Source organism: Gossypium hirsutum, chromosome A02, assembly GCF_007990345.1.
Source record: "Gossypium hirsutum isolate 1008001.06 chromosome A02, Gossypium_hirsutum_v2.1, whole genome shotgun sequence".
In the NCBI taxonomy this organism is placed as follows: Eukaryota; Viridiplantae; Streptophyta; class Magnoliopsida; order Malvales; family Malvaceae; genus Gossypium; species Gossypium hirsutum.
In genome coordinates this window covers 58,967,618-58,989,323 of record NC_053425.1, presented here as the reverse complement: position 1 = coordinate 58,989,323, position 21,706 = coordinate 58,967,618, and the positions used below count along the sequence as shown (strand labels likewise).

The 21,706-nt window shown below is 37.5% G+C and overlaps 1 long non-coding RNA gene across 1 annotated transcript; it reads right to left on the bottom strand.

Annotated features, from left to right (window-relative positions):
- Positions 1 to 18,147: 18,147 nt before the first annotated feature.
- LOC121213800 (uncharacterized) lies at positions 18,148 to 20,391 on the bottom strand. Its single transcript, XR_005909248.1, has 2 exons — positions 19,051 to 20,391; positions 18,148 to 18,510 (listed from the first exon to the last, which is right to left on the bottom strand). It is a non-coding gene; the product is annotated as an uncharacterized lncRNA (long non-coding RNA).
- Between the last annotated feature and the right edge of the window lie 1,315 nt (positions 20,392 to 21,706).

Below are 21,706 nucleotides of genomic sequence, written 5' to 3'. Positions count from 1 at the left end.
TGGCTTCATTTTAAGATGATAGGCCTCAAACAATTGTTTTATGATTTGGATATGCCCCCATAAATATTTAATGACTTGAAATGATTCCTAATCATATTGAATCCTTTTAAACTTGATTAATTTAATTTAAAGAACACTAATATGTTTCGTAATTAATTTTTTTATAAAAAGAACTTTTTGGTTCAAGTCTAAAAGTGCTCCAATAGCATGTCTCACTCGTACCGTACACTAGGACGGGTAAAGGGTGTTACACCCAAAATTTGGATAATCACTTCATCCAGGATTGTAAGCATTTTAATAAGGATCATATCTCCTTTAAGGTGGCCCAGGAAATCCTCCAATTGCTTTAGCATGCTCGCTTGAATCATCTTGGAGTGGAGAACACATATCAGTTTGGTGATGAAATTAGCGAAAGTCTCTTGACATCCTAACTATTTCTTACAGCCAACTATCAAATAAGAAAGGTTAGTTTCAAAATTCGATCAAGGGAAGAGTCATTTTCCTCATTCACTCTTTCGATAAGTCTTGTTTGAATTTGAATTTTTGTGAATTGCCGACCATGATCAAAATCAATTCTCTAGCCTTTTAAGGAGTCATGTTCACTATGGCACCTTCGCTAGCAGCATCCATCATCTTTCTTTTCATGGGTCTTTTGTAAAAATATTAGATAAGCATTATTTTGGAATTCCATTTTGTCGACAGCTAGCGCACAATTGCTTGAATCTCTCTTAATACTTATGAAGTGTAACATCCCTAACCCGTATCCATTACTGAAATAGGGTTACGAAGCATTACCAAAATTTTCATTTCAAAACTAAATTTTTTTAAACATTTTTATTCACAACATCGATCATAGCAAAACCAATTAATGACATACATATTGTCTCTTATACGAGCCCTCGAGGCTCTAAAAACACATTAAAAACAAGTTGGGACTAAATTAGAAACATATAAAATTTTTAGGAAAAAGATGAAAATTTTCAAACTGCAGGGATCACCCGACCGTGTGGTCAGGTCGTGTGACTCACACGGTTGAGACACAAGCTCGTGTCTCAAGCTGTGTGGGCATTCAAAGTAGGGACACATGACCGTGTCCCAGCCTGTGTCCTAGCCAGTGTAGCTCTCTGTTTATGACGTCATGAGCAAAATGTGTTCACACGGCCAAGGCACATGCCCGGGTGCTTAGGCCGTGTAGACAATTAAATTACATAATTTTTCCATAAAGAGGTGCAGACTTCACACGGCCAGGGCACATGCCCATGTCCTATGGTCGTGTCTCTCACACGGCCGAGACACATGGCCGTGTCTCAGCACGTATGTTTACTACTGGGCATTTTGTTTGTATTAATTAGGGTGCGGGGGACACACGGCTAGAGCACACGCCCCTGGGGCGAGCAGTGTCACACACGGTCTAGGGACACGCCCGTATGTCTACCTGTGTAGACAAATTTAAGGCTATATTTCAAGCCATTTGCCACCCTTATTTACACAACACATTCATGGTTCCAAAGGTACTTAAACTCTCTCATGAATCTAGTTTGTGTATTCAATTCTTAACACTTTAGACTAGATTAGGGCTTCATATCATAACAATTCTATTGTACCAAACACACATGTATCCATGAGCAATAATTATTAAATTTGCATGCATGCATTTTAATATCAACTCATACACACACTTAGTGATCATCATCATTCAGCCATCATCCACCAAGATCCATACCATAATGGAATTGGCTCATACATGCATAAGTGAATAGGTTTACAACCCAATAGTCATCGTAAGCCATATCTCATGGCCTTATACAAAATGAATCATAACACCCTCATAGGCCAACACATTGGCTAAACTAATATGACATATAACAAAACAACCAAGTTTCTATACATTTCATACTCAAAATAAAGAGACTAACTATACCTAAAAGATTTGATTGATAGTGTGATCGAGTCTTCGACGCCCTTTGATCCCCCGAACTAGCTTGGAAAAACTATAAGAAAAAGGAAAAGAGAGGGAGTAAGCATAAAGATTAGTAAGTTTATATGTAAATAATAATCAATGAAAATATGAAATTCCAACACACACATAACATCACTTATTTCATCACATTCTCCATAATCACTATAATCATATCCTATCTCGTTCAATTCTCACAATGTCTCATAGAACTTAAGATCATGATTTCTCCATTTTTCATCATACCAGAATTGTAGCATTTTGTATTCTCAATAACTAGGAGCTTGGCGTACTTACCTATACCCACTCAAGAAAGCTATACCTCGTCATTCTTTTGTCACATCCTGGGACTACCTGTTGAACCGCTTGGAATACTAAGGGTTACTCAGGATATCATATACACAAGGTAGGGTGCCAATTCCATATCCCAGACATGGTCTTGCATGAGACCACATAACGATGCCAATGCCATGTCCCAAACATGGTCTTACATGGGATCACACATATCGAAGCTGATAGCCCAGCTATGGTCTTTACACGATGTCTCATTATGATGCCAATGCCATGTCCCGGACACGGTCTTACATGGATCACATTCAGACATGGTCTTACATGGGATCACATGTCACTACTGAAGCCATATCCCAGATATGGTCTTATACAGGAGGTCATCCACTCAAATGTCAAAATGATGATACCCTAAGTATTCCCGAGGTTCAATCGATTTATTTCACCACAATTCTTTAGCAAACAAAATCAATGATATTCACCAAGACAATTAAACCATTCGTATAACATCAAATATTAAGCACATAATAAAATGATATATTAATTACACAGAAACTTACCTCGGTATAAAATATGGACAATTACTTCGATTTAGTCCAAGATCTTGTTCTTTCCTCGGTCTAGGCCCGGACTCTGTTTTTCTTGATCTATAATGGAAAATTTCACTTATTTAATATCCACATTATTCAATTTAGTCCAAAAATATACTATGGAAAAATTACACTTTTGCCCTTAAACTTTGACATATTTACACTTTTGTCCCTAAGCTCGTAAAATAAAATGTGTCTAATTTCTTTGTTACCCAAGGCTAGTCGATTCATATTCCTTCTTATAACATCCCACATTTTTCATCAAATCATGTTTTTGACAGTTATTTTTGTATGTATTGCAGATAAGTCCTTTTTGGTGTTTTCATAAAAAATCTCCTAGGAAAAGATGTTTATCTAACACTAAACTTTCATATTCCTTCATAAATCATCAAAATACATGCATGACACACATGGGTAAATTTTTGAACATGAACCCTAGCTTAAAACGATGGTAGAAATAGCTAGTTCATATTTCAAAGATCTTAAAAACATAAAGAACATTAAAAACGGGGCTAGGATGTACTTACTATCAAGCTTGAAAGGTTAAAGAAACCCTAGCTATGGTGACTCTTCAAATTTGGCACAAGCATGAGAAGGATGAAGAGATTTGGACTTTATTTTCCCTTTTATTTTTTTATTTACGAAAGGACAAAAATGCCCTTAAGGCCTTCCTTTAAAATTTTACCCATGCATGCCCATTTTTGTCCATAAAAGTAAAAATTGGGAAAATTGCTATTTTATGACCTTTAATTACTAATATAAAGTCATTTCATACTTAAAGCTTCTAGAATCTTTGATTTTGTAACTTTTTCAATTTCGTCCCTAAAGTTAAATTGGACACTTTACACATAAAATTTCTTCATGAAATTTTCACACAAGCATGTAATCATATCATAAACCTCATAAAAATCACAAAATAATTATTTCTACTTCGAATTCATGGTCTCAAAACAACTGTTCTGACTAGACCCTAATTCGAGATGTTACAACTCTCCCCTCTTAGGGATTTTTGTCCCCGAAAATCTTACCGGTAAAAAGGTTTGGGTATTGACTTCTCATTGTTTCTTCAGGCTCTCATGTGGCCTCTTCAACCCCATGTTGTTGCTATAACACTTTTACAATGGTAATACTCTTCTTTCTTAATTGTTTGACCTCTCGAGCTAATATTTTAACCGATTCCTGACCATAAGTCATATCTGGTCGTATCTCCTCCTCTGTAGGTGAAATCAAGTGTGAAGGGTCAGGACGGTAACGGTGCAACATAGACACATGGAACACATGATGAATCCTTTCCAATTCAGATGGTAAGGCTAATCGATAAGCCACTAGTCCTATTCTTTCAGTCACCTCATATGGTCCAATAAAACGCGGATTCAATTTCCCATTCTTGCCAAATCTGAGAACTTTCTTCCACAGGGAGACTTTTAGAAATACCTTATCACCGATCTGAAACTCAATCTCTTTCCGTTTCAAATCTACATAGGATTTCTGTCTATCTGAAGCCGCTTTGAAACAATCTCGAATCACCTTTACTTTCTCTTCGGTTTCTCGTACTAAGTTGACCCCATGAATGTGATTCTCTCTGAGTTTAGTCCAATATAATGGTATTCGACACTTGGGCCCATACAAAGCCTTATAAGGCATCATTTTCAAGCTCAACTGAAAACTATTATTATAGGAAAATTCCATCAATGGAAAATACTTTCCCCAACTACCCAGAAATTCGAGAACACAACACTGGAGCATGTCTTCCAGTATTTGTATTACTCTCTCTGTCTGTCCATCGGTTTGCGGATGGAAAGCGGTAATAAAATTCAGCTTTGTACCTAAAGCTTCCTGTATCTTTTTCCAAAATTGTGAAGTGAATCTCGGATCCTTATCCGAAATGATCGACAAAGGTACTTTATGTAGTCTCACAATTTCAAAATCATACAACTCGGCTAGCTCATCGAGTGCGTAGTCTGTACGTACCAGAATAAAGTAAGCCAATTTTGTCAGTCGATAGACTACGACCCAAACGACATCTTTATTTTTCGGTGACAACTATAGTCCCGTTACAAAATACATAGTAATCCGATCCCATTTCCACTCGAGAACCATCACAGGTTGCAGTAAACTCGAAGGTACTTGGTGCTCAGCTTTCACTTGTTGACATATTATGCATTTCGAAACAAACTCTGAGATGTCTCTTTTCAGGCTCGGCCACCAATACAATCTCTTCAAGTTATTATACATCTTGGTGCTACTCGGATGGATTGACATACAACTACTATGTGCCTCGTGAAGAATTTTCCCGATAAGCTCATCATCCCTAGGTACACAAACCCTATCCTGAAACATCTAGCAACCATCGGTACCAATCTGAAAATCTGATTCAACAACTGACTCACATTGAGCTCTCTTGGTTTGCAAATCATTTTCACCTTTCTGAGTTTCACAGATTTCTTGGAGAAACATCGGTCTAGCTCTTCACTCCGCTAGTATCGAACCATCATCAGACACTGTTATCTTAGTGTTCATAGCTCTCAAGGAAAATAAGTATTTTCTACTCAAGGCATCGGCGACCACGTTCGCCTTACTCGGGTGATAGTTAATCACCAACTCATAATCCTTTATCAACTCTAGCCACCTTTGTTGCCGTAAATTTAGATCTTTTTAGGTCATCAAGTACTTTAGACTTTTGTGATCGGTGAATACCCGACACCTCTCACCGTACAAGTGATGTCCCTAAATCTTTAACGCAAACAAAATAGTAGCTAGCTCTAGATCATGTGTCGGATAATTTTTCTCGTGCGGTTTCAATTGTCTCAAAGCATAGGCTATCACTTTGCATTCTTGCATAAGCACACAACCCAATCCATATAAAGATTGTAACACCCCCTACCTGTATCGACGCTGGGACAGGATATGAGGCATTTACGGACTTAATGCAAACTATAACACCCGATACCTGTAACCTACGTCGGGGCGGAGTACAAGGCGTTACCTAACTTGATCTTATGCATACAACTAATTTCAAGTCACCGGGACTCGTCGAAATTAAAACTTTTTCTATTTCTACTTTAAACTTCTTATTATAGGCCTACGAGCCCTAAATCGATCATTGAAAACTATTCAGAACCATTCCGGGTTCTTAAACCAACCTTAAGAAATTTGCCTTTAAAATAAGTCACACGCCATGTGGAAGGGTAACACACCCGTGTGACCATTTCGACATGGTTGTGTGATGGCCGTGTGGCTCACACAGCCTAAGCACACTGGGACACGCCCGTGTCTCACACTCGTGTAGAATTAATTTCTAATTCACACCTACAGGGGTTTTCACACGGCCAGACACACTCCCGTGTCAATGGCCCGTGTCCCTCACACGGCCACGACACGCCCGTGTCCTAGCACGTTTGCAAAAACATGGACATTTTTTTCTGATGTCAGCATGCTCAAAATGTCACACGGCCAAGGCACACGCTTGTGTGCTAGGCTATGTCCTTCACACGGCTAAGACACAAGGTTGTGTCTCTGCCCGTGTGTTTATTACAATGCATATTGACTTGAAATTTTTACGTACAGGGGACACACGACCGGACTACACACCCATGGGGCAGACCGTGTGTCACACATGGCCTAGACACACGCCCGTGTGTCTACCCATGTGGAAAATATAAGGCTATTTACCAAGCCTCATTGCCACCCTTACATACCTAGTTTTGTACAAATGCCAACCAATACCAAAACAAGTACAATTCATATAACCAATTTGGCCACATTAGGCACTCATTCAACCATGGAAACGTATCTTTCAATAACTCAAAATGAATGTTAGCCATCATTCAAGGCTTAATATAGATTGAATAATTTCCGAATCCAACACATTTGGCCAAATTAATAACAACACCAAAACACAAGTCTACCTCCCTATACATGCCATATTCAAAAATATAAATCAAAATATACCGAATGCTTTGATTAATAGTGTGATCGATATCTTTGACTTCCTTTCATCCTTGAACTAGCTAGGAGGCACTGTAAGAAAAAGAAAAGGATAGGAAGTAAGCATAAAGCTTAGTAAGTTGTACATAAGTAAGTATACAACAATTTATCAATAATCCACATGCTCATAATTCTAAGGTAAGCATAAGCATAACGTACCCATTACCATCCACAAAAGTCACATATTATACAATGAGCTCATATCTCATACATACCAATTAAGTACTTGTACCACTCACAACACGGTTATACTTTCCTCATTAGCTTATGAACATAACATTCACCGTTGAACCATTTGAAATACTACTGGATATTTACTAAGCCTCAAACGTGGGTAAGGTGCCGATGCCATATCCCAGACACGGTCTTACATTGGCCCATATCTCAAGTCGATTCCATGTCCCGGACATGGTCTTACACTAACTATCATCTCGTAGCTGAAGCATGTCCCAAACATGTCTTACACTAGCTTACGTCTCCAGGCCAATGCATGTTACAAACATGTCTTACACTAGCTCTCGTCTCAATGCCGATGCATATCCCAGACATGTCTTACACTGGCTCTCATAATGTGGATGATGCATGTCCCAAACATGTATTACACTAGCCCATAATAACCCATAGGTCATGGCATGAATATCCGTTATATTTTCTGGGTTCAAATGAGAACTCTATTATCTCTATTATCATCATACCTTCTCAATTCCACAATCAAGAAATTCATGCTATATTAATTCAAATACAATTCAACACATATAAATTAGTGATGTAATTGTATTATTTACATACAACTTACCTCGGATTTCAAAATGTAGCGACTATACAGTTTAGTCGATTTGCTTGGCCTTCCCCTGGTCTAGGTTTGGATTTGGAAATTCTTGATCTAAAATAGCAAACCACACTCATTTAATCGCTAAATAAAATTAAGCAAATTTAAAAATTCACATCTTCGGTAAAATGACTATTTTACCCCTAAGTTTGGCAAAATAACCATTTTACCCCTATGCTTGAAAATCAATTTTTATCGAATTTTGTCGCATCTTAAGCCTAGCTGAACTCTTTTTACTCTTGTTGCTTCAAGTTCTCTCTATTTCACACATTTATCAATTATTTTACAACTTGTGCAAAATAGTCCCTTTAGGTGTGATAAACTGTAATTTATACATATTTTCCCCCCATGTTTAACGCATTTTATGGATGATTTTCCATTAGAATTGGTGAATTCAATGCTCCTAATGCTTTAATTTCATGTTTTACACTTAGGAGAGCATAGGAGAGCGAAAGGAACGAGAAACGGGCCAAAAACGGAGAAAATGGGCCAAAGTACGAAATCAACACGGCCTGAACCTCCTCACACGGACAGACCACACGGCCTTGTCAATCTGGTAGAATTAGAGCACGACTCACACGGGCATGTCCCTGTCGAGCCCAAGTTAAGTCCAATTCGAAAAAGGCCACTTTTGAGGGCTTCTAGGCATTCCAAAGCATATAAATACACCCTAAAAGAGGAGAAAAAGGGAGACGAAGAATCGGGGGTAAAGAATTACCCCAAGGAAGCAGATTGATCCATCTCAGAAGCCGAATTCATCATCAAGACTGAAGATCTCTCCTCAATTTCCCTTCAGGAGTTTTGGGTTTTCTTTATATTTTGTATTCTTTATTCTTCTGAGATGTTTTCTTATTTAGTTATGAACTAAATCCCCTAAATACCTAAGGGGAATGAAACCTAAGACGAATTTGTTATTATTTTTTGAATCGTATGATAAATATTTAACTTGTTCTTAGTTATGTGTTCTTAATTCTTGTTTTGATATCCTAGAATACTGATTCAAGACATGCTCTTATTCAGAGGAGGAATAGACCCTGTCTAAGAGTACTTTTGTCATAATTAAGCGGAGTTGATTGCGCGCCTAGAAATAGGGTGACAAGATTTTGCTAGATTAGGGTGAAACCTAATAAGGGGATCCATAGATCGAGTTAATGCAACCCTAGAGTGTTAATTAGAGAAAAGTCTCAGTTATTCAATCTAGGGATTAGACGTTATTAATCTTGAATAGGGATAATAACATAACTTAGGGATCTCTATGGAACAAGTTGAATGAATAAAGCGTCCGATTCGGAGCCAGAATAACAAGTAAAGTTTAGGTGGATTTTTCCTTAGGAATTGTCTCAAGTCAATCGATTTTCCCAAAATCAATTCCCCAATTCTTTTCTCTATGCGTTCTTAGTTTAGATAATTAGTTAATTAAAACAAATAAAACCCCTTTTATTCTTAGGCTAGATAATAAAAAGATAGTTATTACTAGTACTTTTAGTTCCCTTGGGTATGATATCCCGGTCTTGCCATTACTATACTATTGTTCGATAGGTGCACTTGCCTACATCACGATGATAGTTAGTTCAAGAACGAGTAATTATAAATATTTAAAACCTATCACAAAACTTCGTGATCAAGTTTTTGGCGCCGTTTCCGGGGAACTAAGATATTAGGAACACTCAATTTTTATTACTTTAGCCATTTAATTTTCTTGCAATTTAATTTAATTTTATTATTATTATTTATTAATTTACTTATTCTTTCTCTTGGCAGGTTTTTATAGTTTATGACTAGAATAAACCCGTCGAGACTATTACTTTTTGATGAAGAAATCGATCGCACAGTTCGTAGAAACCAAAGAGAAATAAGGCGCAGCTTAAGATATATAGAGAACGAGCAAGAAGACGATATTCAACCTCCAACTGACGAGATGGCTGAAAACCAAGGCAATCAGCTACCTCTTGCAATTGCGGCTAACCAAAATCCTGCTCCACGCACTATGTATGATTATGCTAAACCTTCTTTAACAGGAACTGAATCTAGCATAGTTAGACCTGCTGTAGCTGCAAATACTTTTGAATTAAAACCTAACACTATTCAGATGATACAGCAGTTTGTTCAGTTTGATGTTTTGCAGGATGAAGTTACTAACGCTCACTTAGCAAACTTTCTGGAATTTTGCGATACATTTAAAATCAATGGCGTTTCTGATGATGTCATTCGTCTTCGGTTATTTCCTTTTTCATTGAGGAACAAAGGTAAACAGTGGTTGAACTCGTTACCACAAAGGTCAATTACTACTTGGGAACAAATGACCGAAAAATTTCCACTAAATTATTTTCCTCTATGGCGTCACTTCCTTGTCCCCTAAGTGGCGCCACCTTGCCACTACACCACACTCCTTTTTGTGTCATCTTTTACCCCTTTACTCTTAAAAGCCCAAACGCCAATTGTATCACCTGTTCATAAAATTAAAATTCCGAAGACTACCATGGATTTAACTTAAGTTTGGGCCTTCCAAAGGCTCAGTAACCTACTAAAATATATATTTTAACCAACCAGAACACACACAAATTTTAAAAATAAAAAAAACACAGAAAACCCAAAAATTGGGGCTTTACAACTCTACCCTCCTTAAAGAAATTTCGTCCTCGAAATTTTACCTGAATCAAATAGATAAGAATATTGTTGATGCATCGCCACTTCTGGCTCCCAAGTAGCTTCCTCTCTGCCATGATTACGCCACAGCACCTTTACTAGCGGAACTGATTTCCTCCTCAAAATCTTAACATCTCGATCCAAAATCTGCACAGGCTCTTCCTCAAAAGTCAAGTCTATTTCGACCTCGATCTCTGCAACCGGTACAACATGAGTAGGGTCAAAACGATACCACCTTAACATGGAGACGTGAAAGACATCATGAATCCTATCTAACTCTGGAGGTAGCTCTAACTCATAAGCCACTGGACCCACTCGCTTAAGAATCCGATAAGGCCCAATGAACCGTGGACTTAACTTGCCTTTCCTCCCAAACCTTAATATTTTCTTCCAAGGTGAAACCTTCAAGAAGACCATATCACCCTCAGAGTACTCAATTTCCTTGCGCTTCAAATCTGCATATGACTTCTGTCTATCAGATGCTTCCTTAAACCGGTCTCTAATCAACTTGACCTTATCCTCAGTATCTGCCACCAACTCAGGTCCAAGAACCTGTCGTTCACCCAACTCGGTCCAACAACTAGGTGTACGACACCTTCACCCATACAGTGCCTCATAAGGAGCCATTCGAATACTTGCCTGATAACTGTTGTTGTATACAAACTTTGCCAACGGTAAGTAATCCTTCCAACTGCCTCAAAAGTCGATAACGTATCCCCTCAACATGTCTTCCAGAATCTGAATAACCTTTTCTGACTGACCATCAGTCTGAGGATGAAAGGTTGTACTAAAGTGCAACCGCTTACCCAACTCCTCATGCAACTTTCACCAAAACCAAGATGTGAATCTAGGATCTCAATCAGAAATAATCGAAACTGGCACTCCGTGAAGTCGCACTATTTCCGCCACATACAATTTGGCTAACTTCTGAAGTGAATAATCAGTGTGGACAGGTATGAAATGAGCAGCTTTGGTCAACCTATCCCCAATTACCCAAATTGAATCCTTTTTCGATGGTGTCAAGGGTAACCCACTCACAAAATCCATGGTTACCCTCTCCCACTTCCAAAGTGGTACTTTCACTGGCTGCAAAAGTCCGAAAGGTAATTGATGTTCAGCTTTCACTTGCTGACAAGTCAGACATTTTCCCACAACTTCCATTACCTCTCGCTTCAATCCAGGCCACCAATACAACTCCTTTAAGTCGCGATACATTTTACTCCCTTCAGGATGCATAGCACACAGACCTCCATGAGGTTCCTTCAGAATTGCTTGCCTCAAGTCAGAGTTCTTCAGAATACAAACTCTACCTCGGTAACACAGAACTCCCTCACTGTTCAGTCCGAACTCAGAAGTATCCTCATTTTTAACCTGCCAGAATCGAGAAACCAGGGACTCATCCCTCGACTGTTTTTCTTTAATCTCATCCACCCAGGTCGACCTAACTTGCAGTTCTGCTAACAGACTATCGTCATCATACAGACTCAAACGAGCAAACATGGCTCTCAGATCAGATACAGTTCTATGACTTAGGGCATCAGCCACCACATTAGCTTTGCTTGAGTGATACTCAATCGCGCAGTCATAATCCTTAAGCAACTCTATCCATCTCCGCTGCCTAAGGTTCAGCTCCTTCTGAGTCAGCAAGTACTTAAGACTCTTATGATCTGTGTATATAATACACCTTTCTCCGTACAGGTAATGTCTCCAAATCTTAAGCGTAAAGATTACCGCTGCCAACTCCAGATCATGAGTAGGATAGTTAACTTCATGTGGTTTAAGCTGTCGTGATGCATAAGCAACCACTTTACCCTCTTGCATCAGCATACAGCCCAACCCTACATGTGATGCATCACTGCATATGGTAAAATCTTTTCCAGACTCTGGCTGAATTAGTACAGGTGCCTCAGTCAGAACTTTCTTCAGCTTCTCAAAAGATTCCTGTTGTTTCTCAGTCCAAACAAATGGTACTCCCTTCCTTATAAGCTTTGTCAAAGGCACTGCCATCACAGAAAATCCTTCCACAAACCTTCTATAGTACCCAGCTAAACCCAGAAAACTTCGAATTTCCAACACTGACCTTGGTCGCTTCTATTCCAGAATCGCTTCAATCTTTCGAGGTCCACCTTGATCCCTTCAGCAGAGACAACATGCCCCAAGAAAGTTACCTCTCTCAACCAGAACTCATACTTACTGAATTTCGCATAAAGCTCCTTCTTCCTCAGCACTTGCAGCACAATACGAAGATACTCATCATGCTTCTCCTCAGTTTCAGAATAAACTAGAATATCGTTGATAAAGACGACCACGAATCGATCCAAGTATGGCTGGAACACTAAATTCATCAGATCCATAAATGCCGCAGGTGCGTTCGTCAACCCAAATGGTATAACCAAGAACTCATACTGACCATACCGAGTTCTGAATGTCGTCTTGTGAATATCTACCTCCTTAACCCTCAACTGATGATACCCAAATCGAAGGTCAATCTTGGAAAATACTGAAGCTCCTCTAAGTTGGTCGAACAAATCATCGATTCTCGGCAGTGGGTACTTGTTCTTAATCGTCAGTTTGTTCAACTGCCGATAATCGATGCACATCCGCATTGACCCATCTTTCTTCTTTACGAACAACACTGGTGCTCCCCACGGAGACATACTTGGTCTAATGAAGCCTCTATCCAATAACTCTTGAATTTGGGCTTTCAACTCCACCAACTCCTTCAGTGCCATCCTATAAGGTGCAATGGACACCGGTGCCGTTCCAGGCAACAAGTCGATTCCAAACTCAACCTCTCGGTTCGGGGGCAAACCCGGAAGCTCCTCTGGAAAAACATCTTGGAAATCCTTGACAGTTCTAACTTTATCCACTATCTGAACCTCAGTTTCCGATTGGCTTACAAATGCCAAATAAGCCTCACATCTCTTTCAAATCCACTTCTCGACTCTCAATGCCGACACCACATTAAACAAATAATCCCTACGCTCGCCTATCACCAAAACCTCCTCATCCTTTGCGGTCTTTAACATCATTCGCTTAGCAGCACAATCCAGAGTAGCCCTATGCTTAACAAGCCAATCCATTCCCAAAATGATATCGAATTCTCTGAAAGGTAGCTCCATCAGATCTCCAGAGAAAACCTTTCCTTGAGTTTCTATAGGCACATCTCTATACAGTTTATCTACCCTAACCAAGTGACCCAAAGGACTTAGTACAGATACCCTACTCACGGTCTCCTCAGAACGCACACCCAGTGACCCAGATATAGCATATGCAACATATGAATGGGTAGATCCAACATCTACCAACGTAGTGTATGGCATACTGGAAATCAGAAAAGAACCAGTTATGACGTCAGGTGCATCACCCTCCTCTTGGTGATGAGCTGCATACACTAACACCGGCTGACGAGCCTCAATAAATCTAGCACCCCTGCCAGGCGCTCCTCTTCCTCGACCATTTCCATTACCACCTCTGCCTTGCCCACGTCCTCTCGAAAACTGTAGTCCACCCCTCACTAGTTGAGCGACCCTCTACTCTAAAACTTGAACCTGATCTGGTTCCTGGGGACAATCCTTAACCCTATGCTCCATAGATCCACATCAGAAACAAGCACCAAAATGTTTTCGACACTCGCCCATATGCATCTTCCCACAATTCCTACAACCCTGCGGTCTAACAGTATTCATCGGTACTGCTCGAACTGGCTCCATTACCCTTGCTCTCTTAACATTCCTGTTCATACCACCTAAAAGTCCTGAATCTCTCCTAAAACGGTTTTGATCTTTCTCACGATTCTGTCTTTCAGTATGCTTCACTTCCTCAGCTATCTTAGCTTTCTCCACTAAAGCAACGAAGTTACGCTCCCTCTGCGGAGCAATCAGCACCCTAAGTTCATCTCTCAGACCATCCTCGAAGCGTACGCTACGCTCATACTCTGTAGCGACAATCCCAAAAGCATAATGGCTCAGTCTCAAAAACTCAGACTCATACTTAGCCACTGACTTACTCCCTTGGACCAAGTTCAGAAATTCTTTCCGGTGAGCGTCCACGTAACTAGCTCCAACATACTTTCCTTTGAAAGCTATCTTAAACAGCTCCTAAGTCACACTGTCAGCAGGAGTTCCATCTCTCACCATGAGCGACCACTAATAAGCCTCATCCCTGAGTAACGATATGGCTCCCTTCAATTTCTGCTCCACAGAGCAGTCTAGATCATCCATAATCTGCTCTGTGGCTTCTAACCAATACTCAGCGATATTCGGAGCTACACCAGATACGCCCTGAATTCTGTTTCCCGTACTTGCCCCAGCAACCCTTTCCAAAACTCGAAGCATTGCCTGGGACAGAGCATCGTCCTCGACACCTCGATCATGAGACTCTACCTTCGTTGCCGATGGTACTGGTGCATCTGTTACCGGCACATGTCCTGAAGATGAAGATTCAGCCTGAGCGTTACCTCGACCACGTCCACGGCCTCTTTCACGAGCTGCTCGTGTACTAATTTCGTATTATCTGATTAAGAATTTTATGAATCGGTTTAATATTTCAGTATTTATTACAGATGTCTTATGAATAGCAATAATTCAGAGTTTGAGTTTGTTTCCTTTTGTGGTAGCCTAGCTACAGTCTCAGTCTACTTATCAGAGTTTCTATAGTTCCAGTGTTACCCTAACTAAAGTACCATGATAAGGTTTTGTACAAGCATATAACAGATATTTCAGAAACAATCAGAAAGGCTCAGAAAACTTACAGACTTGGGCTGGAGATTCGGTGTGCCACCTTCTAAAAAAACCTAATTTTAGAAAACCGATTTTAATCTTTAAAATCATCTATTTGTAAAGAGAAAATATTGGAAACATTCTCAAAAACAATTTATAATCAAGTTAAAAAAAATGATTTTCGAAAACCTTTATTCAGTGTTTCTTTACAAACTCCAGTTTTTAGACCCGTTCCACAGCCGAGTTGTTACAATTTGGCTCTGATACCACTAAATGTAACACCCCAAACCCGGCCCAGACGTTATGGCCAGATTTGACGTGTCACATGGACTTACGACTTAGTGTGCATTCGTTGGTTTAAGTGATTGGGGTGGTCTTTGTAAAAACAGCGGTTGAATGAAAAGCCGGTTTATCAATCTTTAGGCTATCCATTTGTCGTGCTTGTTAAGTCTTGGAAACGTTTATTAATTTTGAAAACCCACGCAGCCTAACACTAGCAGTTTCGACATAGTATAAATATGATTAGAAAAATAAAACCATAGCGGAAAAAGAAATTTAAATATCGGCCTTATTACAACTTAAAACCCAAAATTAAATCAGAATATAAAAATAATAAAAATAAACTAACTTAGAAAAACCAACTTTGCAGATGACGTGGCCACTCCGAATCCCTCACGGCTTCAAGCCCACTATGGTTGGGGATTTCCTGCAGAGATGAAAATAAAGGGTGAGTTCGGTGAACTCAGTGTGTAACATAACCCAACCATAGCCCAAAATAGATCAAACCTCAGAGTCAGACTTATCTAGGCCTTGGCCCAATACAAAAATCAGAATGAAACCCATAGGCCCATAGCAGATACAGAACAAATATATCATAAATGTAGAAATCCCAACCCAGAGCCATCCATAACACCCCCGTACCAGCCTTACACCATGTGGGGAGACTACTCGACCCACCCAACCGCTACACACCACAGAAATTGCAGCGAAGCTGCCAGATATTGTGACGAAGTCACCAGATACAGATATTATGGCTAGGCCACCAGAACAGATATATATATATGTGGCGAAGCCACCAGATTGAACCGAGGCTGCCAGATATTGTGACGAAGTCACCAGAACAGATATATGTGGCGAAGTCAGTAGATTGCAACGAGGCTGCCAGAACGCTTCCTCCATCAATATAAACCCATGTCCCACGCAACAAAAATAATATGTCATGGCATACGTATACAGAAACAGAGCATCATGCTTTTCAGAAAAAAATAACCCTAGGGGTAAAATCGTAATTTTGCATGCATAAGGGTATTTCAGTAATTATTACCTATTGCTAAGGTTTCATGCTCATTCTAACGTTTACCAAGTAATCAAAAGTACTTACCTCGTCTTTTTACCAAAGTGGGCCCGTTGGCCCATTGGCCCGTTTTTGGCCCATTAAGCCCAAAAATACCGTTGTGCACAAAAATGCACACTCTGCACTCTAATCATCCAAATGCACCATATTCATTAACAACTGTCTCACGAGCGCTCGCACGCTCGCGAGTTCACAAAATACCAATGTTTCGGTATTTCAGCTTTTACCGATTCAGTCTAAGGGAGGGTGTCGTTTACACACCTAGGGTGCGTTTGGTTCGCTGTATTGGATTAGAGGTGTATTGGATTAGAGGTGTAATAGCTAATCCACTGTTTGGTTGAATGTAATGGAATAGAGGCGTAATAGTAATCTTGTGTTTGGTTGAATGGAATAGAGGTGTAATAGCATAATGGAAAAAACTAAAATGACTAGAATACCCTTAGCATAAAATTGTTTTGGTAAATGATTATTGTTATTGTTATTTAAATTATAATAAGATTATTATTATCAATAATAAATAATTTAATCATATTTAAACATAATTATTATTAAATATATTTTAATTAAAATATATAATTTAATAAAATTCTTAATAATTAATATTCTTATATTAATTTACTGAAATCATAATATATGATACTGTAAAATATAAATTAACATAATTATTATTAAATATATTTTAATTAAACTATATAATTTAATAAAATTCTTAATAATTAATATTCTTATATTAATTTACTGAAATCATAATATATGATACTGTAAAATATAAATTAACATAATTATTATTAAATATATTTTAATTAAAATATATAATTTAATGAAATTCTTAATAATTAATATTCTTATATTAATTTACTGAAATCATAATATATGATACTGTAAAATATAAATTAACATAATTATTATTAAATATATTTTAATTAAACTATATAATTTAATAAAATTCTTAATAATTAATATTCTTATATTAATTTACTGAAATCATAATATATGATACTGTAAAATATAAATTAACATAATTATTATTAAATATATTTTAATTAAAATATATAATTTAATGAAATTCTTAATAATTAATATTCTTATATTAATTTACTCAAATCATAATATATGATACTGTAAAATATAAATTAACATAATTATTATTAAATATAATTTAATAAAAATATATAATTTAGTAAAATTCTTAATATTAAATATTCTTATATGAATTTTCTAAAATCATAATATATAATACTATAAAATATAATTTAACATAATTATTATTAAATATAATTTAATAAAAATATATAATTTAATAAAATTCTTAATATTAAATATTCTTATATGAATTTTCTAAAATCATAATATATAATACTATAAAATATAATTTAACATAATTATTATTAAATATAATTTAATAAAAATATATAATTTAATAAAATTCTTAATATTAAATATTCTTATATGAATTTTCTAAAATCATAATATATATAATACTACAATACTTACAAATTCTATTAATCTGGTCCTAACTTTAAAAAATTCAATAAACTTAACCTTCAATTTTACATATTATATAAATTTAACCATTATTCTTAAAATTCAAAAATAAAAATTAAAAAAATAAAAAATTTAAACATTTATTTTTCGATAAAAATACATACAAAATTCTAAAAATATTTATAAATAAATGAATATCTATTTTTCTCATTTTTTAACATGACATTTATTTATTAGAATAATAAATTTATAAATAAAACAATTTAAGGAGAAAAAGCAATGAAAAAGAATTAGACAAATTTAAAAAAATATTAAACATTAACTTGGCTGGATCTTGTACAAGGAAAACAAAGCCATTAACTTGGCAACCATACATCTGAAATAAGCATATGAAATTGAAGTTCAAAATAATCAAAGAAAATGAAGCTTCAAAATGTGTGACATTGAACACATAATCAATTACAGAAAAGTTGCTATGTTTTGGCACTAAAAGCAACCGCAAGCCACAACTACCAGCATGTCAAGGATTAAATTTGTTTTGGCACCAAAAGTAAACCACAAGTCACAAGAACCAGCATGTCAAGGATTGAATTTGTTTGGGCACTAAAAGCAACCGCAATCACAAGCCACAAGTACCAGTCCAACCCCTTAACCTACAGCTTAATTGCAGAAACCTTATGAGCCCTCAAACTGATATATATTGCCGAATCTTGGTAAGAAGAAGCAAAGGAGAGAAAAGGGGTTTTCCAGGAATGAAAGAAAATGAAAATGAATACCTTGAAAACGGCATAATTAGAAAACAACATGCTCAGTTAGTAAGCAATAAAGAATATTTAGTTTAAATGACAGGAAGGAAGTCTAATTCATTATGCACTCCTTTGTGCTAATAGGAACCATTTCATAGTCGAGCATACGAACAATCAGAAACAGAAACTTATATAATATCCAAGGCAACACCAATGTTCGTGAAGAGAATTCAGAATTACGAACAGCCAAAAACAAAACTTGAAAATAACCTACATAAAAGCGTTCAATGGTATATTTCATATTTACTCCAGGCTAATGTTATTTTCTCCACCAATTTTAAAAACATTGAGCATGACTAACTATCCACAGAAGCAAGTAAGAAAACGAAATTCTAAATTCCACAAAAGAAACCAACTACTGCAAAACTTGAGAGCATCAGGAATAACCATTCTCTTGTCTTGTCATATGGTGCAAGAATCCCCTCATAAGCCTTCAATTCACACCAGCGAAAGCTACCACCCCATGCTTAGTCTTTGCAAGGAATCATCCTGCAATCAAAGAAAATATCAATTACCATAAGGACAGTCAAAATGAAGCCCAGTTATATACTCCATATATGCTGAAGCCAAACACATTGCCTTTGCACCATAAGATTCATAGACCTTGTCAGCTATTGGTTTTCTCTCAATCCAACAATAATAACCTGAAGCACACTCATTCTACTCTCTTTCAATTCGTCCCTACATTTTACCTATAACCAACTATAACAAACACACAGATCTCTAACAAGAAAAACCAATAGCAAACTCTCATTATTAAACATAAAGCCAAATTGATTAGGAAACTACTTTGGAGGAAGATTGGCAGTAAGTTGCTCAAGTCAAGACTAGGAAACGGATCTCTAGATTCAATTTTGTAACACATGCAAGTTTACCAAGTCTACCACTCATTTCACTACACAAAGACACCCTGAAAATATTGCATTCGATCATTTCACAAGAAAATAGATTGATAATCTGAACATCCATCAGTATTGCAAATGATAAGCTAGAATTGGCAGAGATTTACAGGTCCACGATAGAAAGTAAAGCAATCCAGTATAATAGAACCAGAAAGCCTTACATAGAAAAGAACATATATGATATTAAAATCAATAAAAACCTGGGAGGAGTTTGTCCCAGCGAAGAGTCCTCTTCATCACCAGTCGAGTACAAATTAGTAAAATTTGACTCGAACTTTTCATCATCCACATCGACTCGTGGTTGCACCTCCAATTCATCCATCAATTCATCATCGGTCTCCTTATGCTTCCCAGCCAACTTTCTCCGCAAAATGGCCTCAAGAACTGAAGGGAGTGCCTCTTCATACCCTTCAAAGTACTTCTTGATTCGGGTTTTCAGCTCTGGCACCAAAGAACTAACAAAGTTTAACAACATAACAAAAAAACAAATTAAAGACTTGTTCAAAGTCGGGCAAGGTTTAGGGATTCTGATTTGGGGAAAAGGGGAAACGGGAAATGGGGAAATGGTTGTTAAAGACTTGTTCAGAGAGGGAGCTGGAAAGAGTCGAGTTTTCAGCGTTGGTTGAAAAAGACTGGGAGGGTAAAACAGGGCATAGAAATTGGGAAGACGTCCGTAATAGCTAATCGTCGTTTTGGGAAGGGAATACAAAAGCAGAGATTTTGGGGAATAGGCCGGTAATGTAATACGCCTGTAATAGGCATACAGCGAACCAAACGCCGGATTAGGTGAGGCGCGCGGAATAGATGGGTAATCGCATACCCATTACAGCGAACCAAACACGCTGCTAGTTGATGACGATTGATGACGATATCTCCCACGTGATAATCCTACAATCGATCACTAACACATTAGACTTATGAATTAACGATAACTAACATAAATCCACGTCAACTAACCCAATCATCACATAAGTTAGTCATTTACGCACGAGGCGCAAAATAGTCATTTTACCCTCCAGGGGTAAATCGGTAGTCCTACCCTACAGGGGTATTTTAGTAATTCTACAACTTATCCACTTGGGCCTACGAACCTATTGGGACCACATGGCCCATTTCAGCCCATCGCTGTAACACCCCGAACCCGAGACCGTCACTGGAGTCGAACACGAGGTGTTAACAGACTTCAAACCACTTATTAAAAAAAAATTCCCAGACAGGCTGCCAATCTGCGTACTAGTCGCTTTAAAAATCATATCTTGAGTTATGAAACTCGAAATCCAGTTCCGTAAATTTTCCCCAAAACTAGACTCATATGCCTATCCACATATTTTTTCTAGAATTTTTGGTTGGGCCAATTAGTACAGTTTATTAGTCAAAGTCTCCCATGTTAAAGGGATTGACTACATTGACCTTTGCGCATTACGACTTGGATATCTCCCTGTACAGGACTTCAATACTGATATCGTTTGTTTCTATAGAAACTAGACTCAAAGGGGAATCTGTGAACATATGGCATGACTTCTAATTATCTCTGGTTAATTTATAATGAATTTCCAAAGTCGGAACAGGGAATCCAGAAATTGCTCTAGCCCTGTTTCACAAGAGTTTAATTATCTCCTAACATACAGCTCATATGGTCGTTTCGTTTCTTCTATATGAAAATAGACTCATCGAGCTTCGATTACATAATTTATTCATTAATTAATTCCACTCCTACTATTTTTAGTGATTTTTCAATCTCACGTCACTGCTGCTACCAGCATCTGTTACTAAAGCAACTATGCCTATTTCGTGATTTCTCCTTGATCTAACTAGTAATTCATCATACATATCACAAATTATGATCATGACTAGCCATGCCAAAGGCTAATCATTGTCAAACATCTCCCTACTACACTATTGCCATATCATGAATTTTAACACCAAAAATAATCAACCATGACATATGGCATAAAAATCGAATTACCAAGACTTACGACCTAACATTATAGAACCAAATCCAACCGAACATCTATGCCATTTTCGCATGGCTAAAAGTTTACATACCAAATTTCAACAAAACATATTAGCCTATACATGCCGAAATGTTCTCCTAGACCGACTAAAAAGAAGATACCAAAAGTTGCTAGCCGGTGTGATGA